The 19,750-nt window shown below is 41.1% G+C and overlaps 1 protein-coding gene across 1 annotated transcript in view; it reads left to right on the top strand.

Annotated features, from left to right (window-relative positions):
• Positions 1-3,524: 3,524 nt before the first annotated feature.
• LOC126183444 (histidine decarboxylase) overlaps positions 3,525-19,750 on the top strand; it is a 385,906-nt gene continuing 369,680 nt past the window's right edge. The window contains exon 1 of the mRNA XM_049925432.1: positions 3,525-3,596. The gene's annotated coding sequence lies outside the window, so the exon portion shown is untranslated. The remainder of the gene's footprint in view (positions 3,597-19,750) is intronic.

Raw genomic sequence — 19,750 nt, 5'->3', positions numbered from 1 at the left:
AGGAGCTTGTAATAGCGATGTCCACGTAAATACTGCGACAGGACAAACATTTAGAGAATGGACTTAAGGCATGTCGTAGATTGCTTGTTTGGTTTTGAAACCAGTCAGTCAGGCTATGAGTCCAGTGGTTGTCAGCTGTGCAGCTACATCTACATCTACATTTATACTCCGCAAGCCACCCAACGGTGTGTGGCGGAGGGCACTTTACGTGCCACTGTCATTACCTCCCTTTTCTGTTCCAGTCGCGTATGGTTCGCGGGAAGAACGACTGTCTGAAAGCCTCCGTGCGCGCTCTAATCTCTCTAATTTTACATTCGTGATCTCCTCGGGAGGTATAAGTAGGGCGAAGCAATATATTCGATACCTCATCCAGAAACGCACCCTCTCGAAACCTGGCGAGCAAGCTACACCGCGATGCAGAGCGCCTCTCTTGCAGAGTCTGCCACTTGAGTTTGCTAAACATCTCCGTAACGCTATCACGGTTACCAAATAACCCTGTGACGAAACGCGCCGCTCTTCTTTGGATCTTCTCTATCTCCTCCGTCAACCCGATCTGGTACGGATCCCACACTGATGCGCAATACTCAAGTATAGGTCGAACGAGTGTTTTGTAAGCCACCTCCTTTGTTGTTGGACTACATTTTCTAAGGACTCTCCCAATGAATCTCAACCTGGCACCCGCCTTACCAACAATTAATTTTATATGATCATTCCACTTCAAATCGTTCCGCACGCATACTCCCAGATATTTTACAGAAGTAACTGCTGCCAGTGTTTGTTCTGCTATCATGTAATCATACAATAAAGGATCCTTCTTTCTATGTATTCGCGATACATTACATTTGTATATGTTAAGGGTCAGTTGCCACTCCCTGCACCTAGTGCCTATCCGCTGCAGATCTTCCTGCATTTCGCTACAATTTTCTAATGCTACAACTTCTCTGAATACTACAGCATCATCCGCGAAAAGCCGCATGGAACTTCCGACACTATCTACTAGGTCATTTATATATATTGTGAAAAGTAATGGTCCCATAACACTCCCCTGTGGCACGCCAGAGGTTACTTTAACGTCTGTAGACGTCTCTCCATTGATAACAACACGCTGTGTTCTGTTTGCTAAAAATTCTTCAATCCAGCCACACAGCTGGTCTGATATTCCGTAGGCTCTTACTTTGTTTATCAGGCGACAATGCGGAACTGTATCGAACGGCCGCGCTGCTGCTACGGTCGCAGGTTCGAATCCTGCCTCGGGCATGGGTGTGTGTGATGTCCTTAGGTTAGTTAGGTTTAAGTAGTTCTAAGTTCTAGGGGACTGATGACCACAGCAGTTGAGTCCCATAGTGCTCAGAGCCATTTGAACCATTTTTTTTTGTATCGAACGCCTTCCGGAAGTCAAGGAAAATAGCGTCTACCTGGGAGCCTGTATCTAATATTTTCTGGGTCTCATGAACAAATAAAGCGAGTTTGGTCTCACACGATCGCTGCTTCCGGAATCCATGTTGATTCCTACAGAGTAGATTCTGGGTTTCCAAAAACGACGTGATACTCGAGCAAAAAACATGTTCCAAAATTCTACAACAGATCGATGTCAGAGATATAGGTCTATAGTTTTGCGCATTTGCTCGACGATCCGTCTTGAAGACTGGGACTACCTGTGCTCTTTTCCAATCATTTGGAACCTTCCGCTCCTCTAGAGACTTGCGGTACACGGCTGTTAGAAGGGGGGCAAGTTCTTTCGAGTACTCTGTGTAGAATCGAATTGGTATCCCGTCAGGTCCAGTGGACTTTCCTCTGTTGAGTGATTCCAGTTGCTTTTCTATTCCTTGGACACTTATTTCGATGTCAGCCATTTTTTCGTTTGTGCGAGGATTTAGAGAAAGAACTGCAGTGCGGTCTTCCTCTGTGAAACAGCTTTGGAAAAAGGTGTTTAGTATTTCAGCTTTACGCGTGTCATCCTCTGTTTCAATGCCATCATCATCCCGGAGTGTCTGGATATGATGTTTCGAGCCACTTACTGATTTAACGTAAGACCATAACGTCCTAGGATTTTCTGCCAAGTCGGTACATAGAATTTTACTTTCGAATTCACTGAACGCTTCACACATAGCCCTCCTTACGCTAACTTTGACATCGTTTAGCTTCTGTTTGTCTGAGTGGTTTTGGCTGCGTTTAAACTTACAGTGAAGCTCTCTTTGCTTTCTCAGTAGTTTCCTAACTTTGTTGTTGTACCACGGTGGGTTTTTCCCGTCCCTCACAGTTTTACTCGGCACGTACCTGTCTAAAACGCATTTTACGATTGCCTTGAACTTTTTCCATAAACACTCAACATTGTCAGTGTCGGAACAGGAATTTTCGTTTTGACCTGTTAGGTAGTCTGAAATCTGCCTTCTATTACTCTTGCTAAACAGATAAACCTTCCTCCTTTTTTTTATATTCCTATTAACTTCCATATTCAGAGATGCTGCAACGGCCTTATGATCACTGATTCCCTGTTCTGCGCTTACAGAGTCGAAAAGTTCGGGTCTGTTTGTTATCAGTAGGTCCAAGATGTTATCTCCACGAGTCGGTTCTCTGTTTAATTGCTCGAGGTAATTTTCGGATAGTGCACTGAGTATAATGTCACTCGATGCTCTGTCCCTACCACCCGTCCTAAACATCTGAGTGTCCCAGTCTATATCTGGTAAATTGAAATCTCCACCTAAGACTACAACATGCTGAAAAAATTTATGTGAAATGTATTCCAAATTTTCTCTCAGTTGTTCTGCCACTAATGCTGCTGAGTCGGGAGGTCGGTAAAAGGAGCCAATTATTAACCTAGCTCGGTTGTTGAGTGTAACCTCCACCCATAATAATTCACAGGAACTATCCACTTCTACTTCACTACAGGATAAACTACTACTAACAGCGACAAACACGCCACCACCGGTCGCATGCAATCTATCCTTTCTAAACACAGCCTGTGCCTTTGTAAAAATTTCGGTAGAATTTATCTCTGGCTTCAGCCAGCTTTCTGTACCTATAACGATTTCAGCTTCGGTGCTTTCTATCAGCGCTTGAAGTTCCGGTAATTTACCAATGCAGCTTCGACAGTTTACAATTACAATACCGATTGCTGCTTGGTCCCCGCATTTCCTGACTTTGCCCCGCACCCTTTGAGGCTGTTGCCTTTTCTGTACTTTCCCGAGGCCATCTAACCTAAAAAACCGCCCAGTCCACGCCACACAACCCCTGCTACCATTGGTAGCTGCTTGCTGCGTGTAGTGGACTCCTGACCTATCCAGCGGAACCCGAAACCCCACAACCCTATGGCGGAAGTCGAGGGATCTGCAGCCCACACGGTCGCAGAACGTCCCAGGACGCTAATTTAGAATCAGAATGAAGTACGTGGGAGGACAAGGGATATCCCGAAGAAGGTCGGCAGACGTCGGCTGCTCCTTGGACGGCGAGGCGTCGCCCAGTGACGTCACGGGATGGTATAAAAGACGGCGCGTCGGCGGCGCGGCGATCAGTCTGCGCGCCGCTCGCCAGCCGGTCTCTGTGAGTACGTGAGCACTGCCCGCTGCGCTGGGAACACGCTTCCTACGCCCAAACAAGTACGCTATTTAGCGATCGAATCCGTATCACGGATCATAATTTGTTTCATATCAAAACGATCCTCGCGAACTTACTTAATCTGGCCCTGCGAGGACGTTTTGACCTAGGAAGTATCATAGCAGACAATCTAAAATTAGTTCACATCAAGCTGTGTCTAATTTAAAAACTACTTTTAATTTCATTTCGTGAACAGCCACCACCGAAGAAAAATAGAATCGCTGCAGGCTGTTTAAAACTGGTACCGTGGTTATTAAACATGGTCATTTCCGTTCACAGTTGGCATTTTTTTTTATTAATTGCGATTGCAATTTCGGCTATTAATCATCTTAAGATAGAAATATTATCTAAAAAATATGCACACAGTCAAAAACACAGTAACATATTTTCTCAGCCTATCAAGCGCAAGCACACGATCGTGTCGTGATTTTTATCTGTTTTTGTGTTTATTTGTCTTCTGTACGACTTGAAGACTGTTCGTACACGCATAGTGTCTGGATTAGAGGCTGTGTTTCTGGCTGTGTGCATATTTGCCAATGATGTTTCTGCCTTAAAATGAGTAGCACTCGAAACTTCACAATAAATAAAAAGTGAAATAACTTTTGAGAGCCGCAAGCAGAAACGACCATGTTCATAATTGAATGAAGGCTGTGGGCCAGTCACACATCGAACTATTCATGTCACCGTGATCTGTTAATAATGATTTTTCACAAAGTAAGGTATCCAAACCTTTCGAAATCTTGCATGATCAAGCTGTGTCTAAAATACACAAAACTTCTCACAGGGAGTATATGAATCACATATTCTTTTTCTTCTGTAGTTTTTCTGTTATGAGATAGTATATAGTTCCGCAAGGTTCGAAATGTTTGTAAGGGGCAGTAAAACGGTAGCAATTAAGATCATGTGTGAAAAAGAAAATATTTGTATGGGACGTATTTTCGAGTAGCTACGAAAGGTGCAATTTTTTACAGCCTCAAGGGGGCTGGAATTGGAACTTATGTGGATATACTACGTACTAGCTGCCATAAAACGTCCAATATGATTCTATCAAAGGACACTGCCGTAACATTTTTAGCAGTTACCTATTTCTCCCTTTAATAAAAACACTGTTTTTAAGCTTCTTTTATGTGACAGTAAAATGTGAAAAAATTGCACTGATCAACTCATAAATAACGAAAATTCACAGAAAAGACAATTCGAGACAACTAAGAAGCTACATTAAGTTTCTCTAAGGGTTTTTTGTGCAGTTTAAATATAGAAGTCTTCGACCACTGCAACATTTATGTATGAATTTCGAGGTGTCACTGTTTATTTATAAGTAGTATTACATCTCACAGTAGTGATGTAGAATCGTAAAAACGACGACTATCCTGGAACCTCAATTTATGGCTGCAATATTTGTTTGTGGTAACCATAAGAACAAAAAGTCATGCTTCTTTATTGTTGAGCAGCCGCGAATACCGTTGTATCACAGAAAAACTGGCGAGAAATGTATACGTGTACGCCACATAACAATCTGTCAACGCCTTCACATACAGCAGATAGCGTTAAGTAATTGTTAGATCCAGAGAGTATATACATAAATAATCGCCGTTTTTTAAGTTTATTGTAAGATTATTTAGATTATTATTATTATTTAGAGCATATTATTCAGTGAGTATTTCCAGAATCCTGGAAATTTTCACACTGACACCCCAGTACTATCTTTTTCTCACGTGGTATGTTGTAATGTGAGCCTGCTAAAAAAACACGTGAACCATTCATTCAAGCACGCGTAATTGAGAGAAACGATTTCTACATTCTTAGGCAATAGCGGGAAAGATACATTTTTATCTGCAACTTTCGCTGCCAGAAGATCTACAAACAAATACATCCATACATCAAAGGAAAGAAACATCGACGGTATGAAGTCAAGATTTTCATTTCTAAACTGAAATTTTTTCTGTGTAAAATTCTTCCCTTTCTCTGTAAGATTTTCTTTCAAAGGCTTAGAATCTTTATTTTACATCTATTAGTCAAACGTCGTATCTACAGAACACCTTCTTCTGTTATATATCTTTTAATCACAAATAAATTGTTAAGAGTAGGTCTGACTTCCATCGAACATATCTGGATACCTTGTGAAGTAAAATAGAAGGAAAAATGTTTTACTTTATCTTACAATGATATATGGATTAAAACTTAGCGAAAAACTGGATACAGAATCAAAACGTTTTTGTTCGTTATTAGAAGTCCTAAACGTCTATGAGATATACGACATATAAGTGTATTTTATGTAGCGTTAGATTCCACCCTAGAATTCTGTTTATTAATACTTATGTAGTTAAATGTAAATCTGACTTATGTACGCTGAGGCATATACGGTTGAATTTGTATGAAAGCTTAATCTAGATTTCGCAGAAATATTTTTATACTAATGCGAATTACTGCATAATTTCAAGAATAAGTTGATATGAGTGAAGTCGTTCCATGGCTACAGACAATTTATTGCATATCTCCTACGTAAAATAAATAAATAAAAAGTACTTGGAAAGCTGATATATTGTTATAACAAACAACTAGTGTTTGACATGCAGCTGAATGAAGTATTGATCTAAATGTTTCATACTTCCGCTGGTAACTGCATTTGTTCACTTCAAAATTATGATGATGTACGCTCTGGTATTATGATTAGACCCCAGTTGTATTTGAACTATTTTTCCTGTTGATTTAATGGCTTAAAGTTTAAAGGCACACGATTTACGAAATTGCGTACACTTTCAGCAAACAAGTTTCCAGGGTTTCAGTGATTGTTCAAAACTTACAGAGAGAATGAATGGCTATTTCATTGCATAGACGAATTATATGTCTTAAATACACAAAATAAAGCCACACGGACATACACTGGAATTTTGATTTTACGTCAATCGGAAGTTAACATTTTCGTGTCTTATTGGTTTGATGTACTCTGATATACAACACTGGACGTCGTACCTCCTTCTCCTTCCTTTTAATCAACTAACGGTGGGTCCAGTGAGCTAGTAACATAGTGGTCACAGGTATGTTACGATGCGGTCAACGAATACTTGAGACGTACGCTAATGTTTGGTTACCAGTGGAGATTCTGCTTTGCAAAAGCAGTTCGCTGGCATCAGTAGAGAGAGGATAAAAATTTAAGAACAGGTGGAGATCCATTCTCAATTAGAGTTTGCTAAGTTAATCCAGCCCAATTCTTTCAACCGGGACACTGTCAGCTCTGCACTCTATCTGGACGAAATATCTCTCTTGAATGACACCGCTATACACGTGAAATTGTCTAATACAAAAGGTACGTTCTTCAATCTGTGACACCAATGATTCGTTTCCCGCTCTATAGCTAATGAACGGGTAGTCGCTATCTGAAACTAACATATTGTTTCTTACTACGAATACAACGATTTTAGTAGAATTTTATGTTAATAAAGCTCCGATATTGTTTGTTTTGTAACAAAATGAGAAAAGCAGTTAGAGGTTTTTAAATGATTGCTATAGAATACACTTCATGCTCTCCCCTCCGTCCACTTGAGAAACTAAGTAAGCATCCCCCCATGATGAGTGAGACACTGAATTCATGAGAATGACAAGGCACTACTATCATGCAATACAGTTCTTAGCACATGATTTTCTTATAAAAAGCATGATATTATGATCACATAACGTGAAAGGATGTTGACCACTCTGTGTCATCTAAGTAATCTTTGATTATATAGTATGCATTACTTATGAAGTATGTTTTAGTTGCGTTTTTAAACAGATGTATTTTTTAGTAATCTTTTCCATCCCCTTTCGCAGTTTATTGAACAATTTTATTGACTGACAGAAAATGTTGTTTTGAGTTTTTTGTTTCTTTTTCATTGGTAAATGTAAGTCCAAACCGGCTCTTGTTCCATGATTATGAATAGGATAATTAGTGAAATATACAGTTCTTCCCTTTCCATGGCGTATCTGGTACAGAAATCGGGCGTAGATTTCTAAAGTGAAACAGTCTTGGTTGCACGGGCAACAATACTTTTATTGACGCGTTTCGCCCGTCTTGGGCATTGTAAGAAAATATCAATATACTACAATATATGCATCATCGCCGTTTTGTGTACCTTAAACACAGTAGGGTCAGTTGAAAAAGCAGTGCTGGCATAGGACCACATTTTTAGAGGTTTTTAAACAACGTAGCACAATCTGTACACTAAGCAATAACTCGTTCACAAAACACAGAGATTTTGCTTCGTGGTTTGAAAACCTGTAACTGTGGTCCTATACCATCACTGCTTTTTCAACTGACCCCGGGTTTTAAGGTAGGTTGTTTAGTCGGAACTAGTGATCCACCCAAATAAAAAATATTTCATCTGCGATCTTGACTTTAGGGGTTTTCAATCCCTAACATAAATAAAAAGAATAACAACAGATCGCGAATCTCCTCGTTGACAGTTTCAACAAACTTGTCTGTTGTCTTTGTGTTCAGTGTTAACTTATTAATATCGCCCAATCGTCAACATCCTCGAGGGTTTCATTCACTTTCTCTAACAGGAGTTCTGATGTTTTATCAGTGACTATGATGTTATTGTTATTGGCAAAAAGAACTTTTTCTCCCTGTCTTACACGGTCTATAAAGTCATTAATATACGGGGTATAGCTAAAGGTACTTTACAGCTACAATGGCACATGACTCGACTTGTAATGAACATAGAGGAAAAAAGTAATCCATCCAAATAAAAGATATTTCTTATGCGATCTTGACTTCATGGGTTTTCAATCCCTAAAATACAAAAAACAGATCTCGAATCTCCTTGTTGACAGTTTCAACAAACTTGTTTGTTGTCTTTGTGTTCAATGTTAACTTATTAGATATCGCCCAGTCGTCAACATCCTCGAGGGTTTTATTCACTTTCTCTAATAGGAGTTCCTATGTTTTATCAGTGAGAGTGATGTTACTGTTATCGGCAAAAAGAACTTTTTCTCCCTATCTTACATGGTCTAGAAAGTCATTAATATACAGGGTAGCCCTAAAGGTACTTTACAACTTCAGTGTCATATAACTAGACTTATAATGGACATAGAGGAAAAAAGTAAATATTTTTCTGATGCACCAACTCAAGAATTTTTTTTCTGATTCTTTAACCAAGATCTACCTGCACTCCCTTTGTGGCACGTACAGTATCTAGTCGATTTTCCAATTCGGTCCAAATCAGTAGCATCATACACAGTCGTTGTTGCACTGTTCATACGGTTTCATTTTCTGCAACAATTGACTGTACGCTTTCATAGTACTGTCGTACGAGGGATCTGCAGTTCTCCGGATGGCTTATGAACGGACTTGTTGGTGAACGCTGGAAAACCTGTCGAATTCTCGCCTATCTTCGTCACTTCTCCATGGCCTTTATAAATGTTGGTTCAAATCTACGCTCCCCGTTTCCATGAATTCCATGCCCAATTTTGTTATGGATGGCCGAGAGAATGGTGATTTCCCGTATCGCGTTCTGAAATATCTCTGAATTTTGGCGCCTGACTTCGTTTCAATAAACCGCGCATTTTTAATGTGCAGACTCCTTTCTCCGATTACGGTGCTCCTACTACCATGCAACAAGGAAGAATTTTTTTTCCAGTTATGTTCCTCTTGTCACCTAGAAAGGCAAAACATTTAGTCATTACCTAAGAAAAAAAAAGAACCGTTTGAGATGGCGCATCAGACAAACTTTACTTTTTCCCTCCAAGTTAATTACAAGTCGATTTATATGACACTGAAGTTGTAAAATAGTTTTTGGGACACCATGTAAATTGAGAATAAAACTAGATCCAGTACGCTACCATGAGGATTTATCAGACAGGGTCACGAACACTATCAGACCGCGGAGAAATATCGTCGATGGACAATCGCAAGGAAATGTGAAAGACTTCACCATAATTTACACTTGGTGTGATCAATGGCAATATCTATAAACTTGGATAAATACCAAATAATGTGCGTAACAAGAAGAGAGAACCCTGCAGGACCCGGTTACTAGAAGAGTGGCAAACGTTTACAACGCTCTCCCCATTTACCCATAAATATTTAATTTTGGGGTAACACTAAGAAGCTAACGCTACCAGTTTTAGATTACCACATCAGCATCAAGTAGTCAAGATAGCAGGCAACGAACGAATTCAGAAACGCACTGCTATAATAGTTACTCGTCGGTCTAGCCGAGCCGGCCGGAGTGGCCGTGCGGTTCTAGGTGCTACAGTCTGGAACCGAGCGACCGCTACGGTCGCAGGTTCGAATCCTGCCTCGGGCATCGATGTGTGTGATGTCCTTAGGTTAGTTAGGTTTAATTAGTTCAAAGTTCTAGGCGACTGATGACCTCAGAAGTTAAGTCGCATAGTGCTCAGAGCCATTTGAACTTTTTTTTTTTTTTTTGTCTAGCCGACATGAAAGTGTAGCGAAGCATCTAAGCGAACTTAAATGGGATTCGTTGGAAGAAAGGTTACGTTGTTCTCGCGAAACTGTTTGGATAAATTTCAATAACAGGTACTCGAAGAATACTGTTTTAAGCGTCTGCTAGCTTCCACAGGGACGTGTGAAAGAGATTAGAGACTTCGGCACATGTTGGGGCATATACCCAGTCACTTTTCTGTCGCTCAGTACGTGAGTAGAATAGAATAGAAAAACGCTAATACTGGCGTGAAGTACCCTTCGCCGTGTACTGCACTGCGGCTTGCGAAGTAGATACAGGATGTTAGGGATATAAATGCAAATATTTTTGTTGTTAGCTGATGACATTATACTGAACAACATTACATCAGTGTTTACTTCATTCGTAGACAAATAATTATAGCAGAATAAAAGCTGTCTCTGTTGCGAAATTTTTTTGCATGATCAGATGTAACTGACTGACCTGAAATGTAATTCCCGATTTCAAGACATATCATTTTACGTTAACACTGTCCAGGAGGTTCACATGTTTCCCTCAGGCAGATTTTCCACGTCTCCATAATGAGGCGGCAAAAGTGTTACAATATTTCGATTTAAATATGAGAAAGACATTTTTTCGATTATGAAACGAAGTACGTCACGATTACTTGGCAACTTGAGTGCAAAAATCTGTAAAACTGTCTGCGTTTGTCCGCATACCGACGGTATGTACCACATACGAATTATATTACGTCTTCAGAGAGCCAAATATAATTAAATAACAATGAAAGTTTGTTTTATATGTGACCTTTGTTGTCGAGAAATGTGAAATATAAAACCATGTTGTATGCAGCGTGACTGCATTACCATTTAAATGCGGCAGGTTCGCTGTTTCCCCCTCTTGCCCATCCTCACACTCAGAAAGCGTGCCATCGCTATGGAACACAAGTCCAGCAAGGCTGAGCGCTCCATACTCGTGGCAGGACATGACTCGTAAGCCGAATTCTTGGCCGGCCGTGGTTTAATGCATGCATGTTAGGATTTACTGCCGACGGAGAAGAAATCCAGTGGGTACAACGAGACAGCTACAGATGACACGAGGTGAGCAAACCTCTCCCAAGTGACGCTAGCAGACGATCTGGGGAAAATGACGGAGTGTTTGCTAGTGAAATACTCAACGTAGCTCTCCACATGCAACAATTCACAAAGAACAACTTGTGCTGTTAGCATGTCAAACGCAGTAATGCATCACGGCAGGAACATCCCATATCTTATCCTGATTAGTTACTTGGTTAGGAATGGTAGAAAACGCTATAAACTCCTGCATAGAAGAAAAGGAATGAGCAGTAATCTTTAGGTCTTCCAAATTAAATACGAATCAACGCAGTGATAAACTCCGACAAGAGAGCCACTAGGCAGACATCGCGCTTGTTGACTTTGGGATTACTGTTCTCCACTGTCATTTAATGAAAAAGTCATACAATTACGAAACACTCGATTATACACTGAAGCACCAAAGAAACTGGTACAGGCATGCGTATTCAAATACAGAGCTATGTAAAGAAGCAGAATACGGCGCTGCGGTCCGCAACGCCTCTATAAGACAACAAGTGTCTGGCGCAGTTGTTAAATCGGTTACAGCTGCTACAATGGCAGGTTATCAAGATTTAAGTGAGTTTAAACGTGGTGTTACAGTCGACGCACGAGCGATGGAACACAGCATCTCCGAGGTAGCGATGAAGGGGCGTTTTCCGGTACATCCATTTCATGTTGTACTGTGAATATCAGGAATCCGGTAAAACATCAAATATCCGACATCACTGGGGTCGGAAAAAGATCCTGCAAGAACGGGACCAACGACGACTGAAGAGAATCGTTCAACATGACAGAAGTGCAACCCTTGCGCAGATTGCTGCAGAGTTCAATGCTGGGCCATCAACAAGTGTCAGCGTGCGAAATCAATGAAACATAATTGATATGGGCTTTCGGAACCGACTGCACGACACATAGCTTTACGCCTCGCCTGGGCCCGTTGACTCCGACATTGGACTGTTGATGACTGGAAACATGTTGCATGGTCGGACGAGTCTCGTTTCAAATTGTATCGAGCGGATTGACGTGTACGGGTATGGTGACAACCTCATGAATCCGTGGACGCTGCATGTCAGCAGAGCACTGTTCAAGCTGGTGGAGGTTCTGTAATGGTGTGTGGCGTGTGCAGTTGGAGTGATATGGGACTCCTGATATATCTAGGTACGACCCTGACGGGTAACACATACAATCGCACCAAAAAGTATTGGCACACGTGCGTATTTATCGTTGCTGGTTACAAACGCCGCACTTTCCGGTACACAGTACATGTACGTGCTACCTCACATACCAGACATTACAATTCTGCCCATAGTGCCTACCATTAACAAAGAAATGCAGTGTTATGGGCAAACACGTATCTCCTCTGCACACAAAAAGTATTGGCACAGAGCATGGCATCTCGGTATATTGCTGGGTTTTCAGGTACCGGAACGCCATCTGCTGACACATTAGACACTGCGTGTTGTTGACGGCCCGGTCGCCAGTATGTTGCTGTAGTGCGCGATAGTGGTCAGCATGGGGCCGAAGAAGAAGGAACATTCAGTGGCGTTGCGTGAGAGAGTGGTATTGCTCCATTCACAAGGGAGAAGCTATCGACAAATCGGAGCAGAGGTGTCTGTGAGCTACACCACGGTAAGAGCCATCATTCAGAAATATAAAGAGACTGGAACAACAGTGAATAAGTGTCGTCCTGGACGTCCAAAAGTGCTTACAACCCGAGAGCGTCGCCATATCATCGCACTTGCTCGGAAGGAACCTGCTACAAGTGCAGCAACTATTGCTGAGATTGTTCAGACAACGTCCGACAAGACGGTTAGTGTTCAGACTATACGAAATGTGTTGAATGAGGCTGACATGCATGGACGTTCTCCCAGGAAGAAGCCATACATTTCGGAAATTAACCGGCAGAAACGCCTGCAGTTTGCCAAGGACTACATCAGCAAGCCGATGGAGTTTTGGAACACTGTGATATTTAGCGACGAATCGAAGTTCAATGTGTTCGGATTTGATGCAAGAAAGAAAATTTGGCGCAAGCCGAATACGCACCTCGACATCAAACACATGCATCCCACAGTCAAACACGGTGGGGGCGGTATCATGGTCTGGGGCTGTATGGCGGCTTCCGGCGTTGGAAATCTAGCTGTAATTCACGGCACAATGGATCATATGAGATACATTGACGTGTTGCGAGGTAATTTACACGCTAGTGCACAGAAATTGGGCCTTACTGGGGTGTTTCAGTTCCAGCAAGACAACGACCCAAAACATACCGCCATGAAAACCCGGGAGTGGTTACTGTACAATGCCCCCAGAAGGGTTCTAACACCACCTCAGAGCCCTGATTTGAACCCCATTGAGAACCTGTGGGCTCATCTTGACACACAAGTCAGAAAAAGGCGTCCGTCCGGTAAAAACGACTTGGAGAAAGTGCTCCTGGAGGAATGGTCGAAAATTACCCCTGATATCACCCGGAATTTAATACAAAGCATTCCTAGGCGTTTACGTGCTGTTATAGATGCTAAAGGGATGCACACTAGCTATTAGATGGTGAACATCAATGAAGAAAACGAACACACTGTCCGATTCATATGCGTGTGCCAATACTTTTTTGGGTGCAGAAGAGCGATGTTTTTTTTCATGACACTGTATGTTACTTTAAGGACAGGTGATTTTGACATATTTGTAAACTATGTAATGTAAGGTGTCACATGTATGGGTTCTGTTCTGAAATATATGTTTCGTTTAACCTACAACCACTAAAATGTAACTGTGCCAATACTTTTTGGTGCGATTGTACGTAAGCATACTGTCTGATCACCTGCATCCATTCATGTTCATTGGGCATTCCGGCGGACTTGGGCAATTCCAGCAGGACAATGTGACACCCTACACATGCAGAATTGGTACAGAGTGTCTCCAGGAACACTCTTCTGAGTTTAAACTCTTCCACTGGCCGGTAAACTCCCCAGACATGAACATTATTGAGCATATCTGGGATGGCTTGCAACGTGCTGTTCTGAGATCTCCACCCCCTCGTACTATTACGGATTTATGGACAGCCCTGCAGGATTCATGGTGTCAGTTCCCTCCAGCACTACTTCAGACATTAGTCGAGTCCAAGTTACGTCGTGTTGTGGCACTTCTGTGTGCTCGCTGGGGCCCTACACGATATTCGGCAGGAGTGCCAGTTTGTTTGGCTCTTCAGTGTATGTGCTAGTGTAAGCAGGGTTTCTTGATAAGAGAAATCAACTCTTAGGCCACAGACGGAGAATCATAACGAGAAACAGACGTGACACCGTATTTATTTCAGGGAAGGTTATAGGGCCACTACCGTTGAGAACGTATGTCGGCAAATAATGCAAATTCTACCGTATAATGGTAAGGTCTGCAGAGAAGTGGCCGTTTTAGCGTTCTTTGGAAAAGAACTAGTTTGAAGAACATCTGTGCTGTCCAAGCTCGTCTGTCTGTGTTCCTTATCAATCTGAAATGATTGAAAAACTCGAAAAAGTTCAAACCAGTCCCTGAGGTGACGGAAGAGCGTTAGAGACATGCTTAACAATCAATAGTAGAGTATTCGGAACAGGCGTTGTGGTTCATGTGAACGACTACTCTTAAAATTCAAGAACCAGTGTTCATATAAGATTGTAAGACTGTATTACTACATCGAACAGAATGTCGTTTTCTCGCGTAATAGCTGTAAATGGAGTATAAGTGCGAGATGGTATAGCTATAACAATCGTAGCACATATCCTTCACCCTACAGTAAAAGTTTCCTTCGCAAGTATGACTCTGGCTGTAGGAGCAAAAAAAAAAAACGACTGAATTGTCTTATTATTTAACAACTGGTCATCATAAGATAAGATGCTACCATTTCAGTGACTTGGATACTTTCTAACAGTCTATGAATCGAATCCCAGGGAGGGCAGAGAATTTTACAAAGTCTATTGTGATCGCGCACTTCTGGCAGAATTTTAGGTACACAAAGTGAAGCGACATAAAACCCAGTAATGTACCTGTTCAGGTTATGTATGAAATGCACACTCGTAAATGCTCTCAATGGTGTTTCATTATTTGGAAAAGGCTAATAGCGAAACAAATTAACTGACACTTCGGATGATACAGCCTAACACAACTCGTGTCTTTACTATTATTTTTCTAATAACTATGTAAAACCTTCTGAGAATGCGAAATCAAGGAAAAAATTGTTGATTTGTTGAGTGTTACAAGTGCATTTACAATACTTTTTCTTGCTTACCGTAAAACTGATATCAAATGTATCGTATCACAACATCCTTTCGTGTTCAGTGTATCGCTACTAGTGGAATTACATGAGTAAACATAATACTTCCTAATGAATGTAGGGTCTGGTGTCATCTGTTACAGAAGAATGGTAACGATCCTGTTGTTTGATCTTTCGGGGCGATCTAAGCTGGCAATTTTAGACGAGTACGTTTACAACAGCTAAGACCGATATGAAGTCAGAAAAATATGTCACAACGTGACATCACCAAGTCACTAAGAGGATGGCGTCCACCTCTGGATAAAACGTGAGACGAAAAAACGTGGAGTGATAGTAGAAGGAAACTAAAATAACAACATTAACTGTAGCTATCTAGATGATCATTTAAAAAATGAATACAATACCTTATAATCTGCCGCATAATACAGCTTAAAATATATCCTGTATTAGTCTTTTATTCCTGAAAGGAACGTTGTTTAATTTTTTTTAATTAAAAGTGCAACTAGTGTTATAAGTACCTGCAAAAGAAGAAATAAAGTATTTCAAGATTTCTCAAATATGTACGTATAATATACTCTTCTCCTAAGGAGATCGTGTTTCTGCCACGGAATTAGCTGCAGACTGCATGGGCTCCTACAAAGGAGCTACTGTAGGATACGCGTAAATCAGGAAGCAGTTGGCGTATCGTAAAAGTGATAGGAAGGAAGGACAGTTTCAAAGCGAATGTAAGTAATGGGGATGGTAGTAAACTGCAGGTTACCAGCGAGTTCAGATTTTGAGGATTTTCAGTCTTCTGCATGGTCTAAGGGTTACGTTAAAACTCACAGATATATTATTTGTAAATAGCGTGTTAAATTATTGATGAACCAGATACAGTATGTTAAACTGAACTTATATAATTAAAAAAGGAAACTTTGGGCCCAGGAGAATACTTTCACAACGTCTTGTGTCAACAGAATATTTTTTATTCGTTAGAGTCGCTAATACAGGTTGTAATACTTACCGTTTTTAGTTTTTCTTGCAAACTTTCTTCAGCTGAAATCGTACCTTCCATTACGATTTTAGTAGGTCTAATTAGTAAATATATCGTAAGGCATACTAGGAGTTTGACATTGTATACCATATGTTACAGTACTGATACACCAACTACAGTCCCAGTGGAAAGTATGATCTGGTCTGGAGGTGGTTTGCAAACTAAACTGACGCTAATTATCACCAAAATTCGTAATAGTCTGCCTGATGTATAACAAGTATTCTGTTGCAAATGAAGATGCTTATTGAAAGATGTGAAAGTAATCATAATTTTGTTTGTCACTTTTGTCTATAGGGCTCACAAAATTTTAATGAATAGAAATATAACTACAAGTTGTATAGGTTAAATGCCGTCCTTAGCAACTATATTAAAAGTCTTATTCAGACCAGAAATACAACTTCTTTTGTTGTAGATAATTAGAAACTAGGAACAGATGTGTAGGTATCACAGTGTGACCAAACGACGCTTGAAAGATGTGTGCATTACATACAGCGTGGCATGAGACTTCAACTGAAAGGAACAATCGCAGTATTACAATATGCCTAAAATTTATGAGATAGGTTTATTGCTTCTTATGCTTCTTTCAAAGTACAGAGCCTGAAGTGATCTGTGAAGTGCTACTCGTGATGGGTTTCGTTTCGCGTTGAGTGAAAAAAATATATATATGAATTCGTGTGGACGGATAGGATCTAGAATACAACACGAAACCCGTCCCTTGTAAAACGATTCTACTATATCGATAGCGCCAAATGGGACGCATCTTGATGTATTACTGACTCCGTCAATATAACTATAATTGTAATCACATACTGTGAAGAAATGAGGCATCTATGACGAGTCATACGTTGAGAAAACATCGGTGTAATGAGAAGTTTTGCAACTAGCTCTTAATGTGAGAAAATGTATAACGATACACTTCATTAAGCGTAGCAATATAGCCGCCTTCGAATTCACTATTAATGACTCACAATGGAGTCAGTGACGTTATGGGAACAATAGGAGTGGCAATGTGTGCGAATATGAAGTGAAACCATCTAATAAGCATAGTTGTAGGAAAAGCAAATGACAGTGGGGAACTGCTTGCAGTCTACGAAAGATGTTAGTTGCAAAACAAATGCCAAAACTAGATAACTTTTTTAAGGAGTGGGATCCAGGTTACACTAACGGGGATATTAGAGCATAACGAAAGTGCTGAAAATCTTAATTGGAAAATATTCGAAGAGACACACTCAATATTTTGCAAAAACCTTGTTGGAAAATTCTAAGAACTGGTTCTCAGTGCACAGTCTCCTAATATTCTTCGGCGTCCGTAGCTCATTCCACGGCTACTTGTTCAAAAATGGCTCTGAGCACTATGGGACTCAACTGCTGTGGTCATAAGTCCCCTAGAACTTAGAACTACTTAAACCTAAATAACCTAAGGACATCACACACATCCATGCCCGAGGCAGGATTCGAACCTGCGACCGTAGCGGTCGTGCGGTTCCAGACTGTAGCACGGCTACTTGTGTTCAAATTCTAATCACCTCAGTCTCCTACGATTACCAGTATTCGTCCCAGTAACGACGTAAGGAATATCAAAATACCGTACACCTGTCACTCTCCTCTCTGTAATGGACAAGATATTTACAAAAATGATCAACAAGTGAATCGAGAAAACATGGGATTCGAGTCAATCAAAAGGAAGAAGCTCGCTTTAGTAACGGATACCGCACAGAGCACCATTTTAAGCTATCTGTGAAATTATAGAACGGAATAATCAGTATATATTAGGAGTTTTTCTAGACGTCATCAGTTTTGAGAATGCTTCTTAATCGGTGTCAACAGAATTTATAATAATAGCTGGTGAGGAACAGGGCATTAGTATACTAAAGTACAGGGCTATTACAAATGATTGAAGCGATTTCATAAATTCACTGTAGCTCCATTCATTGACATATGGTCACGACACACTACAGATACGTAGAAAAACTCATAAAGTTTTGTTCGGCTGAAGCCGCACCTCAGGTTTCTGCCGCCAGAGCGCTCGAGAGCGCAGTGAGACAAAATGGTGACAGGAGCCGAGAAAGCGCATGTCGTGCTTGAAATGCACTCACATCAGTCAGTCATAACAGTGCAATGACACTTCAGGACGAAGTTCAACAAAGATCCACCAACTGCTAACTCCATTCGGCGATTGTATGCGCAGTTTAAAGCTTCTGGATGCCTCTGTAAGGGGAAATCAACGGGTCGGCCTGCAGTGAGCGAAGAAACGGTTGAACACGTGTATCTGGACATGCTGGAAAATTGGCTCATGCCACAATTGGAGACCGACAGCGCCGACTTCATCTTTCAACAGGATGGTGCTCCACCGCACTTCCATCATGATGTTCCGCGTCTCTTAAACAGGAGATTGGAAAACCGATGGATCGGTCGTGGTGGAGATCATGATCAGCAATTCATGTCATGGCCTCCACCCTCTCCCGACTTAACCCCATGCGATTTCTTTCTGTGGGGTTATGTGAAACATTCAGTGTTTAAACCTCCTCTACCAAGAAACGTGCCAGAACTGCGAGCTCGCATCAACGATGCTTTCGAACTCATTGATGGGGACATGCTGCGCCGAGTGTGGGAGGAACTTGATTATCGTCTTGATGCCTGCCGAATCACTAAAGGGGCGCATATCGAACATTTTTGAATGCCTAAAAAAACTTTTTGAGTTTTTGTGTGTGTGTGCAAAGCATTGTGAAAATATGTCAAATAATAAAGTTATTGTAGAGCTGCGAAATCGCTTCAATCATTTGTAATAACCCTGTATATTAGTATACTAAAGAATCTATGCGCCAGTGCGCCATGTCCCATCAGAGCAGTGCGAAATTCAGAGTTGAAAATGGGGTCAGGCAAGGAGATTTCATTGTATACAGGACAGATTAAGAGAAAGACTAGATGGACAGCGAAAGAAATACGTAGACAAGAGAGTGAAAATGCCCCGAAACACGTTCCGTATACTAAATACCGTTTTAGAAATTAAGATTATGACGTGACAACGTAAAATTTCCCTGATTATTAATTGATAATATTCTTGTCGGAGCTGCAGGTATGTCATAAAATCATCTTGACACAAAATTTCAGCGGACCATCTGGCCGTCATCTTCATTTGAGAACGCTGTTTGTTAAATTTCACCCGAACTGCCTCCTGCAGTGAACGGCGGTCCTTTTATACTCCTCGTGGAAACATCAGCGTCTGTGAAGGGAAGTGCGTGACTTCAAACGCTCAGAACCGCACGAAAATGGTGCTTGGAATATAAATCGCTTGTCCCAAAAACAGTAGTATGAGCCATTCGCATGCAAAACTGTGCGTCTTACCACGACAGGCATTTGAACGATCACCTACTCAAGGTCTAACGAG

This window comes from Schistocerca cancellata, chromosome 4 (genome assembly GCF_023864275.1).
Source record: "Schistocerca cancellata isolate TAMUIC-IGC-003103 chromosome 4, iqSchCanc2.1, whole genome shotgun sequence".
Lineage (NCBI taxonomy): Eukaryota > Metazoa > Arthropoda > Insecta > Orthoptera > Acrididae > Schistocerca > Schistocerca cancellata.
The sequence above is the reverse complement of the archived record's forward strand: the minus strand, read 5'-3'. Positions and strand labels throughout refer to the sequence as shown.